The sequence below is a fragment of the Ranitomeya variabilis genome, chromosome 4 (assembly GCF_051348905.1).
Source record: "Ranitomeya variabilis isolate aRanVar5 chromosome 4, aRanVar5.hap1, whole genome shotgun sequence".
NCBI classification, from domain to species: domain Eukaryota; kingdom Metazoa; phylum Chordata; class Amphibia; order Anura; family Dendrobatidae; genus Ranitomeya; species Ranitomeya variabilis.
The window spans coordinates 753,367,830-753,382,138 of record NC_135235.1 but is presented as its reverse complement, the minus strand read 5'-3'; the positions used below and the strand labels follow the sequence as shown (position 1 = coordinate 753,382,138).

Sequence of the window (14,309 nt, the reverse complement as noted above, 5' to 3'; positions counted from 1 at the left end):
GGGGCCAGTAGTGATATATGGGGGCACACGGGGGCCAGTAGCGATCAGTGTAGGCACACGGGGGCCAGTAGCGATCTATGGGGGCACACGGGGGCCAGCAGCGATCTATGGGGCCACACGGGGACCAGTAGTGATCTATGGGGGCACACGGGGACCAGTAGTAATATATGGGTCACACAGGGGCCAGTAGCGATCTATGGGGGCACACGGGGGCCAGTAGTAATATATGGGGGAACACAGGGGCCAATAGTAATATATGGGGGCACACGGGGGCCGGTAGTAATATATGGGGGCACACAGGGGTCGGTAGTAATATATGAGGGCACACGGGGGCCGGTAGTAATATATGGGGGGCACACGGGGGCCGGTAGTAATATATGGGGGGCACACGGGGGCCGGTAGTAATATATGGGGGGCGCACGGGGGCCGGTAGTAATATAGGGGGGGCGCACGGGGGCCAGTAGTAATATACGAGGGCACACGGGGGCCAGTATTAATATACGGGGGCACACGGGGGCCAGTAGTCATATATAAGAGCACACAGGGGCCAGTAGTAATATATGGGGACACAGGGGCCAATAATACTATTTAGGGCCACATAGAAGGACTTATGGCCCCTGTAGGTGAATAGGGGAATATTACCATGTGGGGGAAGAAGGGAGAATTCTTACAGTGGCCGGTACACAGGGGAGGACATTACTGTCTGCAGACAAAGAGGAAAACGCCCTCACTGCACAGACACAGCCAGGACTCCCAGGTGTGAGTAAGCGCTATAGTGAGGGTGCGGAGTATGGAGGCGATATAGGAGGAGGAATCCCCCACATGGAGGGTGACGAGGACTGCGCAGACTCCACCTGCAGAGCCGCACACCGGGAACCTAAGAGGAGATGACGTCACGGGAACGGGCGGGGCCTCGCTCACCCTGTGCTTGATGCCCAATCGCAGCATAGATCTCATTCCCTGAGGCCCCTGATCACGTGACCCCTGACTCCTCCCCCTGTGACCTCATCACAGGTCCTGTGCGCACAGAGCAGCCATATCTGTGGAGTGCGGCTCTGCAGGTGGAGGTATGTGCAGATTCCCCAGTACTGAGCGCAGCCGGGGACATTAACCCCTTCTGCACGGAGGAGACTCTTTATAAGAACCATAACGTTGTTGTTCTGTTTCCTGTAATAGATACATACGAGCCAACTATGGAGGACAGGAAGTGAGGAGCGGAGTGTTCTCCTAGTACAGGGCCCCTTTCTTGGCCCCACACAGTGTAATGCCCCCATTATGCCCTGTAAGCAGGGTTCTGCCCCACACCCAGCTGCCTCGGGCACTTTACCAGGAGCTGGTACCTCAGATTCTTCCCCGCACCCCTTTCCTTTGTTGGCGCCAAATCTGTTCTGCCTTTGGGGCTCCGGCCTTTATAATATCAGTAACTGCGCCATCAAGGTCTCCTGACCAGGTGCACCCTCTAGACTCTTCCCTCCGGAAACCTCCCTCTTCCCATTGGTGTCACATGGTCCCGTCTGGGCGGCAGATAGCAGTCTGTACAAATGCAGCACAGCCCTGAGGAGGCTTTTTTATGACTCTCCTTATTACACCCCTTATGTAATATATATGATGGCGCTCACACAGTATAATGTTTCCACAGTACTGGCATCTCTCGTAAAAAAGGTATTTTCACACTACCGCCATCCCCCACACACAGTATAATGTTCTCATAGTACCGCCATACCCCCACACACAGTATAATGTTTCCTCAGTACCGCCATACCCCCACACACAGTATAATGTTCTCATAGTACCTCCATACCCCCAGACAGTATAAAGTTCTCATAGTACCGCCATACCCCCACACACAGTATAATGTTCTCACAGTACCAAAAAAATCACAGAGAAAAAAGCAGAGATGATTACCTGCTGAAGCCTCCAAACAAATGCACCAGCAGGGCGCATCGGACCCGATTAATGATGGCAACAACACAGGTGCAAGAAATACAGATGAAACAACCACTTTCAATCCAGTGTTGGCTGTTTGGCATTAGTGCACAAAAAGATAAGAGATAATAGTCTGTATGTGGCATTGTTCACACAGGCAATGCAGAGCATCTGGTCTACAGCCTATTACTAACGCACATACAGGCGGGCCGCCCAGTGCCACAAAATGCATGCTGTGTGAATAGAGGCCTACAGTTTACAGAGCCATCTTGGTCCAACTGCGCCCTGCAAGATAAAGTGCAAAAAAAACACATATCAATGTATGTAAGGTATTAGTTTATATTGGGGCCTCAATATGTAAGCCGGCAACCCACGTCACAGGTCCGTACATTTTTGTCGGTCCTAACGCTAAACATTGAGTAAAAGCTCACAGACGCACAAAGAGGACTTAAAAATCCTCCAGAAAATTGACAAAAAATCACAGAGAAAAAAGCAGAGACGGTTACCTGCTGAAGCCTCCAAACAAATGCACCAGCAGAGCGCATCGGACCTGTGTTGTTGTTCTCACAGTACCGCCATACCCCCACACAGTGTAATGTTCCTACAGTACCGCCATACCCACACACAGTATAATGTTCTCATAGTACCGCCATACCCCCACACACAGTATAATGTTCTCATAGTACCGCCATACCCCATACACAGTATAATCTTCTCATAGTACCGCCATACCACCACTCACAGTATAATGTTATCACAGTACCGCTATACCCCCACACAGTATAATGTTCCTACAGTACCGCCATACCCCCCACACAGTATAATGTTTCTACAGTACCACCATACCCCCACACACAGTATAATCTCACACTTACGCCATACCCCCACACACAGTATAATCTTGTCATAGTACCGCCATACCACCACACACAGTATAATCTCATAGTACCGCAGTGGAAACCCCCCACAAGTGACACCATTTTGGAAACTAGACCCCCTAAGGAACTTATCTAGGTGTGTGTTGAGCACTTTGAACCCCCAAATGCTTCACAGAACTTTATCAACAGACGAAAGAAAAGGGGGAAGCCTATGCATAAATATGTGCACACCTGTTATATGACAAAATGAAAACTTTATTGTAATAAAGACACACAGACCAATTTAAAATCAGTTAAAAATATGATATACACACCCTTCCCCATGGGAGAGCATACGACCAAAATAAGGTCCCGTGCAATGCTATCAATTCACAGAAAATTTATATCACCTAAATAATTGGCATGCAATTCAAAACACAAAACCCCAAAGCCATAAATACACATAAATGGTATAACAATATCAGAATCTATGGCATACAAATATATACTGTATATACACAATATTAGCTCTTCTTGCCAATACCAAGATCACAAAGGCAAAGATAGGCATCCCTCATCCAGGCCATGACCATACGGAACACTGGAGTGTTGTATAAAATATCAACACTCCGATATTGCCGAATTTCTGGCTTTGTCAGGATCCCCATATTAAGGACCAGGCCCCAAAACTGCATCATTTCAACTGCGTCTACAGGAGACCAGTTAGAAAATGATGAACCAGGGTTTTGCTCCAAAAATTGCTGAGCATACAAATTACCATATATTCTCGAGTATAAGCTGACCCCCCTAATTTTGCAACAAAAAAACTGGGAAAACTTATTGACTCGAGTATAAGCCTAGGGTGGAAAATGCAGCAGCTACTGGTAAATTAAAAAAAAAAAAAAAAAAAGATACCAATAAAAGTAAAATTAATTGAGACATCAGTAGGTTGTGTTTTTGAATATCCATATTGAATCAGGAGCCCCATATAATGCTCCATGCAGTTCTTTATGGCCCCATAGATGCCTCATGTAATGCTCCATGCAGTTATGGCCCCATAGATGCCCCATATAATGCTCCCTGCAGTTATGGCCCCATAGATGCCCCATATAATGCTCCATGCACTTATGGCCCCACAGATGGCCCATATAATTCTCTATGCAGTTATGGCCCCATAGATGCTCCATATAATGCTCCATGCAGTTATGGCCCCATAGATGCCCCATATAATGCTCCATGCACTTATGGCCCCATAGATCCTCCATATAATGCTTCATGCAGTTATGGCCCCATAGATGCCCCATATAATGCTCCATGCCGTTATGGACCCATAGATGCTCCATATAATGCTCCATGCAGTTATGGCCCCATAGATGCTCCATATAATGCTTCATGCAGTTATGGCCCCATAGATGCCCCATATAATGCTTCATGCAGTTATGGCTCCATAGACGCTCCATATAATGCCCCATGCAGTTCTTTATGGCCCCATAGACGCTCCATATAGCATTGTGCCTCATGTAATGCTGCTGCAATAAAAAAAAAAATGACATACTCCCCTCTCGTCACTGCCCGCTGCTCCTCAGCGTCCCGTCTCTCCGCAGTGACTGTTCAGGCAGAGGGCGGCGCACACACTAATACATCATCGCGCCTTCTGACCTGCACAGTCACAGCAAGAGGACGGGAAGACAGAGCGGCGGATGGAACGTGGACAGGTGAATATGAAATACTCACCTGCTCCTGGCGTGTTATGACCTGGTGGTTAAGGAGCAACATGGGACAAGCTCTGAGGAGATGGTATCTTTACTGACCGCAGTTCCTGAACCTAACACAACACTAAAAGTAGCCGTGGAATGTTCCTGTCACTCCCTAGACATCTCGTCACAGCCGGAGAACTAACTACCCCTAAAGATGGAAACAGGAAAGCTATCTTGCCTTAGAGAAAATCCCCAAAGCACAGACAGCCCCCCACAAATATGGACTGTGAGTGGAGAGGGAAATGACATACACAGAATGAAACCAGGATTAAAGGGAACCTGTCACCACGTTTTTGGAAGATGGGATAAAAATAGCGTTAAATAGGGGCAGAGGTGGGCGTTACATTAGTGTGTGTGTTATGCGTTTATTACCCACCTAAGTTGCCGAAATAACTTTGCAAAGTGTCCGTTTTCGCCTGTCAATCAGGCTGGTCAGGTCACATGGGCGTGGTGTCTTCACCCAGATTTGGCGTAGTTTTCCGTTGGTGGCGTAGTGGTGTGCGCATGCCCAAAGTCCGGAATCCTCTTCCAGGGGATTTAAAATAGCGCGGTGTTCGTTATTGCATTGGTGATCGGTGGGCGCGGCCATCTTCCTTTGGCCGCGCGTGCGCAGAAGCGGCGCTCTGCTGGCCGCGGCTTCAGGAAAATGGCCGCGGGATGCCGCGCGTGCGCAGATGGATATCGCGGCGGCCATTTTCCTGAAGCCGCGGCCAGCAGAGCGCCGCTTCTGCGCACGCGCGGCCAAAGGAAGATGGCCGCGCCCACCGATCACCAATGCAATAACGAACACCGAGCTATTTTAAATCCCCTGGAAGAGGATTCCGGACTTTGGGCATGCGCACACCACTACGCCACCAACGGAAAACTACGCCAAATCTGGGGGAAGACAACGCCCATGCGACCTGACCAGCCTGATTGACAGGCGAAAACGGAGACTTTGCAAAGTTATTTCGGCAACTTAGGTGGGTAATAAACGCATAACACACACACTAATGTAACGCCCACCTCTGCCCCTATTTAACGCTATTTTTATCCCATCTTCCAAAAACGTGGTGACAGGTTCCCTTTAAGCAAAGGAGGCCACATCTAATTATATAGACAGAATAGGAAAGGATACTGTGCGGTCAGTATTAAAAGCTAGAAAAAGCCATCACAGAGTTTACAAAAGATCTCCACACCTGACTAACGGTGTGGAGGGCAAATCTGCTTCCCCAGAGCTTCCAGCTTAACTGAATATTGAATACTGACAAGCTGGACTAGAGCAAACATAAAATGAACTGAATGATTAAGTCCACAGCAAGAGGACAACAAATGAACAAGCAAGGACTTATCTTTGCTGAACAGGACCGACTATCAAGGAAATCCAAGGAGAGATCTGAATCCAACCAAGAAACATTGACAGCTGGCACTGGCTGAAGATCAGGGCCAGGCTAAATAGCAGAGCAGGAGAGACGATCAGTAGAAGCTGCTGCTAAGCTAAATCCAAGGAGCAGCAGTTCCACTTAAAACCACCGGAGGGAGCCCAAGGGCAGAATTCACAAAAGTGCGATTTACAACCACCGGAGGGAGACCAAGAACGGAATTCACAACAGTACCCCCCCCCCCCCTTGAGGAGGGATCACCGAACCCTCACCAGAGCCCCCAGGCCGATCAGGACGAGCCAAGTGAAAGGCACAAACCAAATCGGCGGCATGGACATCGGAGGCAACAACCCAAGAATTATCCTCCTGGCCATAACCCTTCCACTTGACAAGATACTGAAGCCTCCGCCTCGAAAAACGAGAATCCAAAATCTTCTCCACCACATATTCCAACTCCCCCTCAACCAACACCGGGGCAGGAGGATCAACAGAGGGAACAATGGGCACCACATATCTCCGCAACAAAGATCTATGGAAAACATTATGGATGGCAAAAGAGGCTGGAAGGGCCAAACGAAAAGATACCGGATTGATAATCTCAGAAATCTTATAGGGACCAATAAAGCGAGGCTTGAACTTAGGGGAAGAAACCTTCATAGGAACATGACGAGAAGATAACCAAACTAAATCCCCAACGCGAAGCCGGGGACCATCACACCGACGGCGGTTAGCAAAACGTTGAGCCTTTTCCTGAGACAACGTCAAATTGTCCACCACATGAGTCCAAATCTTCTGTAACCTGTCCACCACAGAATCCACACCAGGACAATCAGAAGGCTCAACCTGCCCTGAAGAAAAACGAGGATGAAAACCAAAATTACAAAAAAAAGGCGAAACCAAAGTAGCCGAACTAGCCCGATTATTAAGGGCAAACTCGGCCAACGGCAAGAAGGCCACCCAATCATCCTGATCAGCAGACACAAAGCATCTCAAATAGGTTTCCAAGGTCTGATTGGTTCGCTCAGTTTGGCCATTTGTCTGAGGATGAAACGCCGAAGAAAAAGACAAATCAATGCCCATCCCAGCACAAAAGGACCGCCAAAACCTAGAAACAAACTGAGAACCTCTGTCAGACACAATATTCTCCGGAATGCCATGCAAACGAACCACATGCTGGAAAAACAATGGAACCAAATCAGAGGAGGAAGGCAATTTAGGCAAAGATGGACCATCTCAGAAAACCGGTCACAAACCACCCAGATAACAGACATCTTCTGGGAAACAGGAAGATCCAAAATAAAATCCATGGAAATATGCGTCCAGGGCCTCTCAGGGACTGGCAAAGGCAAAAGCAACCCACTAGCGCGGGAACAGCAAGGCTTGGCCCGGGCACAAGTCCCACAGGACTGCACAAAAGAACGCACATCCCGCGACAAGGAAGGCCACCAAAAGGACCTAGCAACCAAATCTCTGGTACCAAAAATCCCAGGATGACCAGCCAACACCGAACAATGAACCTCAGAAATTACCTTACTAGTCCATCTATCAGGAACAAACAGTTTCCCCACTGGACAGCGGTCAGATTTATCAGCCTGAAATTCCTGAAGCACCCGCCGTAAATCAGGGGAGATGGCAGAAAGAATCACCCCCTCCTTGAGAATACCAACCGGCTCAAGGACTTCCGGAGAATCAGGCAAAAAACTCCTAGAGAGGGCATCAGCCTTAACATTCTTACATTCCGGAAGATACGAGACCACAAAATCAAAACGGGAGAAAAACAGGGACCATCGAGCCTGTCTAGGATTCAACCGCTTGGCAGACTCGAGGTAAATCAGATTCTTATGGTCGGTCAAGACCACAATGCGGTGCTTGGCTCCCTCAAGCCAATGTCGCCACTCCTCAAATGCCCACTTCATAGCCAACAACTCCCGATTGCCGACATCATAATTACGCTCCGCAGGCAAAAACTTTCTGGAGAAGAAGGCACACGGTTTCATCAGAGAACCATCAGAACTTCTCTGAGACAAAACGGCCCCTGCCCCAATCTCAGAAGCATCAACCTCAACCTGAAAAGGAAGAGAAACATCCGGCTGACGCAACACAGGGGCAGAAGTAAATCGACGTTTAAGCTCCTGAAAGGCCTCAACAGCCGCAGAGGACCAATTCATCACATCAGCGCCTTTCTTCGTCAAATCGGTCAGGGGCTTAACCACACTGGAAAAGTTGGCAATGAAACGGCGATAAAAATTAGCAAAGCCCAAAAGTTTCTGAAGGCTCTTCACAGAAGTGGGTTGAATCCAATCATGAATGGCTTGGAACTTAACAGGATCCATTTCTATAGCCGAGGGAGAAAAAACAAAACCCAAAAAAGAAACCTTCTGAACTCCAAATAGGCATTTAGACCCCTTCACAAATAAAGTGTTAGCACGAAGGATCTGAAATACCATCCTGACCTGTTTCACATGAGACTCCCAATCGTCGGAAAAAATCAAGATATCATCCAAATATACAATCATGAATTTATCAAGATAATTCCGGAAGATATCATGCATGAAGGACTGAAACACAGATGGGGCATTAGAGAGCCCGAATGGCATCACAAGGTATTCAAAATGGCCTTCGGGCGTATTAAATGCAGTTTTCCTTTCGTCACCCTGTTTAATACGAACAAGATTATACACCCCTCGAAGGTCAATCTTAGTAAACCAACTAGCCCCCTTAATCCGAGCAAACAAATCAGAGAGCAAAGGTAATGGGTATTGGAATTTGACCGTGATCTTATTAAGAAGGCGATAATCAATACAGGGTCTCAAGGAGCCATCCTTCTTGGCAACAAAGAAGAATCCCGCTCCCAACGGTGACGAAGAGGGCTGAATATGCCCCTTCTCCAAAGACTCCTTAACATAACTCCGCATGGCGGCATGCTCTGGCACAGACAGATTGAAAAGTCGGCCCTTAGGGAACTTACAGCCAGGAATCAAGTTAATAGCACAATCACAGTCCCTATGTGGAGGAAGGGAACTGGACTTGGGCTCATCAAATACATCCTGGAAATCCGACAAAAACTCAGGGACTTCAGAAGAGGGGGAAGAGGAAATTGACATCAAAGGAACGTCACTGTATACCCCTTGACAACCCCAACTAGTCACAGACATGGATTTCCAGTCCAGCACTGGATTATGTACCTGTAACCATGGAAAACCTAGTACAACCACATCATGCAAATTATGCAACACCAGAAAACGACAATCTTCCTGATGTGCTGGAGCCATACACATGGTCAGCTGAGTCCAGTACTGAGGTTTATTCTTGGCTAATGGTGTCGCATCAATGCCCCTTAAGGGAATAGGGTTTTGCAAAGGCTGTAAGGAAAAACCACAGCGTCTGGCGAACTCTAAGTCCATTAAATTCAGGGCAGCGCCTGAATCCACAAATGCAATGACAGAAAAGGACGATAATGAGCAAATCAGGGTAACAGACAAGAGAAATTTAGGCTGCACAGTACTAATGGTAACAGACCTAGCGATCCTCTTAGTACGCTTAGGGCAATCAGAAATAGCATGAGCAGAATCACCACAGTAAAAACACAGCCTATTCTGACGTCTGAATTCCTGCCGTTCTGCTCTAGTCCAAATCCTATCACATTGCATAGGCTCAGGACTCTGCTCAGAGGACACTGCCATATGGTGCACAACCTTGCGCTCGCGCAGGCGCCGATCAATCTGAATGGCTAGATACATAGATTCGTTCAAACCAACAGGCGTGGGGAACCCCACCATAACATCTTTAAGGGCTTCAGAAAGACCCTTTCTGAAAATTGCAGCCAGAGCATCTTCATTCCATTTAGTGAGCACAGACCACTTTCTAAATTTCTGGCAGTATAATTCTGCCACTTCCTGACCCTGACACAGGACCAACAAGGTTTTTTCTGCCTGATCCACAGAATTAGGTTCATCATACAGTAATCCGAGCGCTTGAAAAAATGCGTCTACATTAAGTAAAGCCGGATCCCCTGACTGAAGGGAGAATGCCCAATCCTGAGGGTCTCCACGCAGCAGAGAGATGACAATTTTCACCTGCTGAATGGGATCACCAGAGGAACGGGGTCTCAAAGCAAAAAACAATCTGCAGTTATTTTTAAAGTTCAAGAACTTAGATCTATCCCCAAAAAACAAATCAGGAGTAGGAATTCTAGGCTCCAAAACCGGAGTCTGAACAACATAATCTTGGATACTCTGTACCCTTGCAGCAAGTTGATCCACACGAGAGAACAAACCCTGAACATCCATGTCAGCGCTAGAATCCTGAACCACCCAGAGATTAAGGGGGAAAAAAGACAAAACAGGCTGCAGAGAAAAAAAAATGGCTCAGAACTTTTTTTTTCCCCTCTTTTGAGATGCATTCAATACATTGCTGGCCAGCTGTACTGTTATGACCAGGTGGTTAAGGAGCAACATGGGACGAGCTCTGAGGAGATGGTATCTTTACTGACCGCAGTTCCTGAACCTAACACAACACTAAAAGTAGCCGTGGAATGTTCCTGTCACTCCCTAGACATCTCGTCACAGCCGGAGAACTAACTACCCCTAAAGATGGAAACAGGAAAGCTATCTTGCCTCAGAGAAAATCCCCAAAGGACAGACAGCCCCCCACAAATATGGACTGTGAGTGGAGAGGGAAATGACATACACAGAATGAAACCAGGATTAAGCAAAGGAGGCCACATCTAATTATATAGACAGAATAGGAAAGGATACTGTGCGGTCAGTATTAAAAGCTAGAAAAAGCCATCACAGAGTTTACAAAATATCTCCACACCTGACTAACGGTGTGGAGGGCAAATCTGCTTCCCCAGAGCTTCCAGCTTAACTGAATATTGAATACTGACAAGCTGGACTAGAGCAAACATAAAATGAACTGAATGATTAAGTCCACAGCAAGAGGACAACAAATGAACAAGCAAGGACTTATCTTTGCTGAACAGGACCGACTATCAAGGAAATCCAAGGAGAGATCTGAATCCAACCAAGAAACATTGACAGCTGGCACTGGCTGAAGATCAGGGCCAGGCTAAATAGCAGAGCAGGAGAGACGATCAGTGGAAGCAGCTGCTAAGCTAAATCCAAGGAGCAGCAGTTCCACTTAAAACCACCGGAGGGAGCCCAAGGGCAGAATTCACAAAAGTGCGATTTACAACCACCGGAGGGAGCCCAAGAACGGAATTCACAACACTGGCGCTCCTGACTATGTCCCTGCCTGTCCCATGGTACCGCAGCTTCTTCCTGTAATGAGTACCGCTCATTACAGTAATGAATATGCGGCTCCACCCCTATGGGAGTGGAGCCCATATTCATTACTTTAATGAACGGTACCACGTGACCGCTGACTGGAGGAAGAGCTGCAGCGCGGGAGACCATGGGACAGGCTGGGACAGCGTTAGGAGCGCCAGGAACAGGTGAGTATGCGACAGTCCTCTCTCCCCCTCACCCGCCGACCATGACTCGAGTATAAGCCGAGAGGGACACTTTCAGCCCAAAAATTAGGGCTGAAAATCTTGGCTTATACTCGAGTATATACGGTAGTTTGCTCCACCATGAGGTTAACAAAAGCCTCAGAGAAAGAGACTTTGAAAAAGTCTAGTTCTGTGAGGCCGGTGGTGTCAAACTTGATTCTTGGTTCTGCCACAAAATCAGGAATCAGTGGCTCGTAATTTTCTGGGGGAGAGGTCCATACGGGGTCCGAAGAGGGGCGCTCTGGTTCATCTTCAGAAGCGGGCGCTCTAGTTCATCTTCATGAATCGTGGGTGCTACTTCTGTCCTGCGACGTCTGCGTGGCGGTTCCGCAGGATCGGAGGAGGAAGAGGATTAAGAATCTGAAGAGTAAAGGAATGTGGGATCCTCTCCCTCGCTATCAGTGTCGGAGGCAATAAAAGAATATGCTTTATTGGTATCTATGTGTATGTGTGGGAGGGATAGTAATTGGTGCAAACTATTCTGGAAAAAAAAAGCAAATAGGGAGAAAAAAATACCTGTAAAAGGAAAAGTTGAAAACCGCAGGCACGAGAGCTCTGATCAGTGAACCGCGTCACTTATCAAAGTTCAGCGGCTACTGGGTGTGCGAACGGGGATGTGAAAAAAAGGAAAACGGCAGGCACGAGAGCTCTGATAAGTGAACCGCGTCACTTATCAAAGTTCAGCGGCTGCTGGGTGTGGGAACGGGGATGTGAAAAAAAGGAAAACGGCAGGCACGAGAGCTCTGATAAGTGAACCGCGTCACTTATCAAAGTTTGGCGGCTGCTGGGTGTGCGCACAGGGATGTGAAAAAAAAAGAAAACTGAAGGCACAGGTTAGACGCCGCGGCTAGGTGAGCGTACGGGAATGTGAAAAAAAAACGGAAGGCACAGGTTAGACAAGGCGGCTGGGTGAGCGCATCGGGATGTGAAGAAAGAAAATGGCAGGCACGAGAGCTCTGATAAGTGAACCGCGTCACTTATCAAGGTTCAAGGGTGTGCGAACGGGGATGTAAAAAAAATAAAAAGGAACCCGGAAGGCACAGATTAGACACGACGGCTGGGTGAGCGCACAGGGATGTGATTAAAGAAAACGGAAGGCACGGGTTAGACACAGCGGCTGGGTGAGAGCAAGGGGATGTAAAAAAAAAAACGGAAGGCACGCGTTAGACGTGGCTACTGGGTGCGCGCACGGGGATGTGGAAAAAGAAACTGAAGGCACGGGTTAGACACAGCTGCTCGGTGCGCGCACGTGGATGTGAAAAAAAAATGAAACGAAAGGCACGGGTTAGACGCAGCGGCTGGGTGTGCGCACGGGGATATGAAAAAAAAAAAAAAAAAGAAGGCACGGGTTAGACGCAGCGGCTGGGTGCGTGCACGGGGATGTGAAAAAAAAAAAAGGAAGGCACGGGTTAGATGCTCACAGCTCCGATCCTAGGAAGGTCACCAGCAGGTGACCGGCAGGTCACCATCAGGGCACAGCGTGGACACACCGCTGCTGTGCCCTGTGATTGGCACGATCGACGATCACATAGATCGCGCCAATCAGTAGCTGAAGGCTCCGGAGTAGGATCGGTGTAGGAGTAGGATCCAGTTAGTTACCGGCAGGGCACAGCACGGTAACACCACCACTGTGCCCTACGATTTGCGAGATCGATGTTATCGTCGGTACTCGATCCTAGCGTGGGAACTCACGGTTTCAGGCAATCAGATTGGCTGAAACAATGAGAGAGGCTGTGATTAGCTGTTCAGAATTGAACAGCCAATCACCGCGATCTGGAGGCCGGGGGAGACGAGCCCTCCAGGTAAGATGGCGTCAGAATTTTAATGCGACTTAAATCGCAGTGTCTCATTAAAGGGCATGACATACTATCCCGTTGGTGGTCATACGGACCCAGGCCACCTCGACGTGATAGTACGTCAGATGTCAGAAAGGGGTTATGCTGTGTGTGGTGGGATGGAGGTACTGTGAGAACATTATACTGTGTGGGGGGTATGGCGGTAGTGTGAGAACATTATACTGTGTGTGGGGGTATGGCGGTACTGTGAGAAGATTGTACTGTGTGTGGTGGGATGAAGGTACTGTAGGAACATTTTACTGTGTGTGGTGGGATGGAGGTACTGTAGGAACATTATACTGTGTGGTGGGTATTACGGTGCTATGAGAAGATTAAACTGTGTGTGGGGTTATGGTGGTACTATGAGAAGATTATACTGTGTGTGATGGCATGGAGGTACTGTGAAACATACTGTTTGGAGGGGTATAGCGGGGTACTGTGATAATATTATACTATGTGTGGGTGTATGGCGGTACTATGAGAACATTATACTGTGTGTGATGGGATGGAGGTACTGTAGGAACATTATACTGTGTGTGGGGGTATGGTGGTACTATGAAAAGATTATACTGTGTGTGGTGAGATGGAGGTACTGTAGGAACATTATACTGTGTGTCGGGTTTTGGCGGTACTATGAGAAGATTATACTGTGTGTGGTGGCATGGAGGTACTGTGAAACATTATATTGTGTGGAGGGGTATGGTGGTACAATGAGACGATTATACTGTGTGTGGGGGTATGGTGGTACTATGAGAAGATTATACTGTGTGGGGGTATGGTGGTACTATGAGTAGATTATACTGTGTGTGGGGGTATCGTGGTACTGTAGGAACATTATACTGTGTTTGGGGGTATGGCGGTACTATGAGAAGATTATACTGTATGTGGGGGTATGGTGGTACTATGAGAAGATTATACTGTATGTGGGGGTATGGTGGTACTATGAGAAGATTATACTGTGTGGGGGGTATGGTGGTACTATGAGAAGATTATACTGTGTATGGGAGTGTGGTGGTACTATGAGAAGATTATACTGTATGTGGGGGTATGGTGGTACTGTA

General features: G+C 47.9%; 1 protein-coding gene across 1 annotated transcript in view; it reads left to right on the top strand.

Annotated features, from left to right (window-relative positions):
• Nucleotides 1-1,042: 1,042 nt before the first annotated feature.
• LOC143766804 (uncharacterized) overlaps nucleotides 1,043-14,309 on the top strand; it is a 63,711-nt gene continuing 50,444 nt past the window's right edge. Inside the window, exon 1 of the mRNA XM_077254767.1 lies at nucleotides 1,043-1,067. The gene's annotated coding sequence lies outside the window, so the exon portion shown is untranslated. The remainder of the gene's footprint in view (nucleotides 1,068-14,309) is intronic.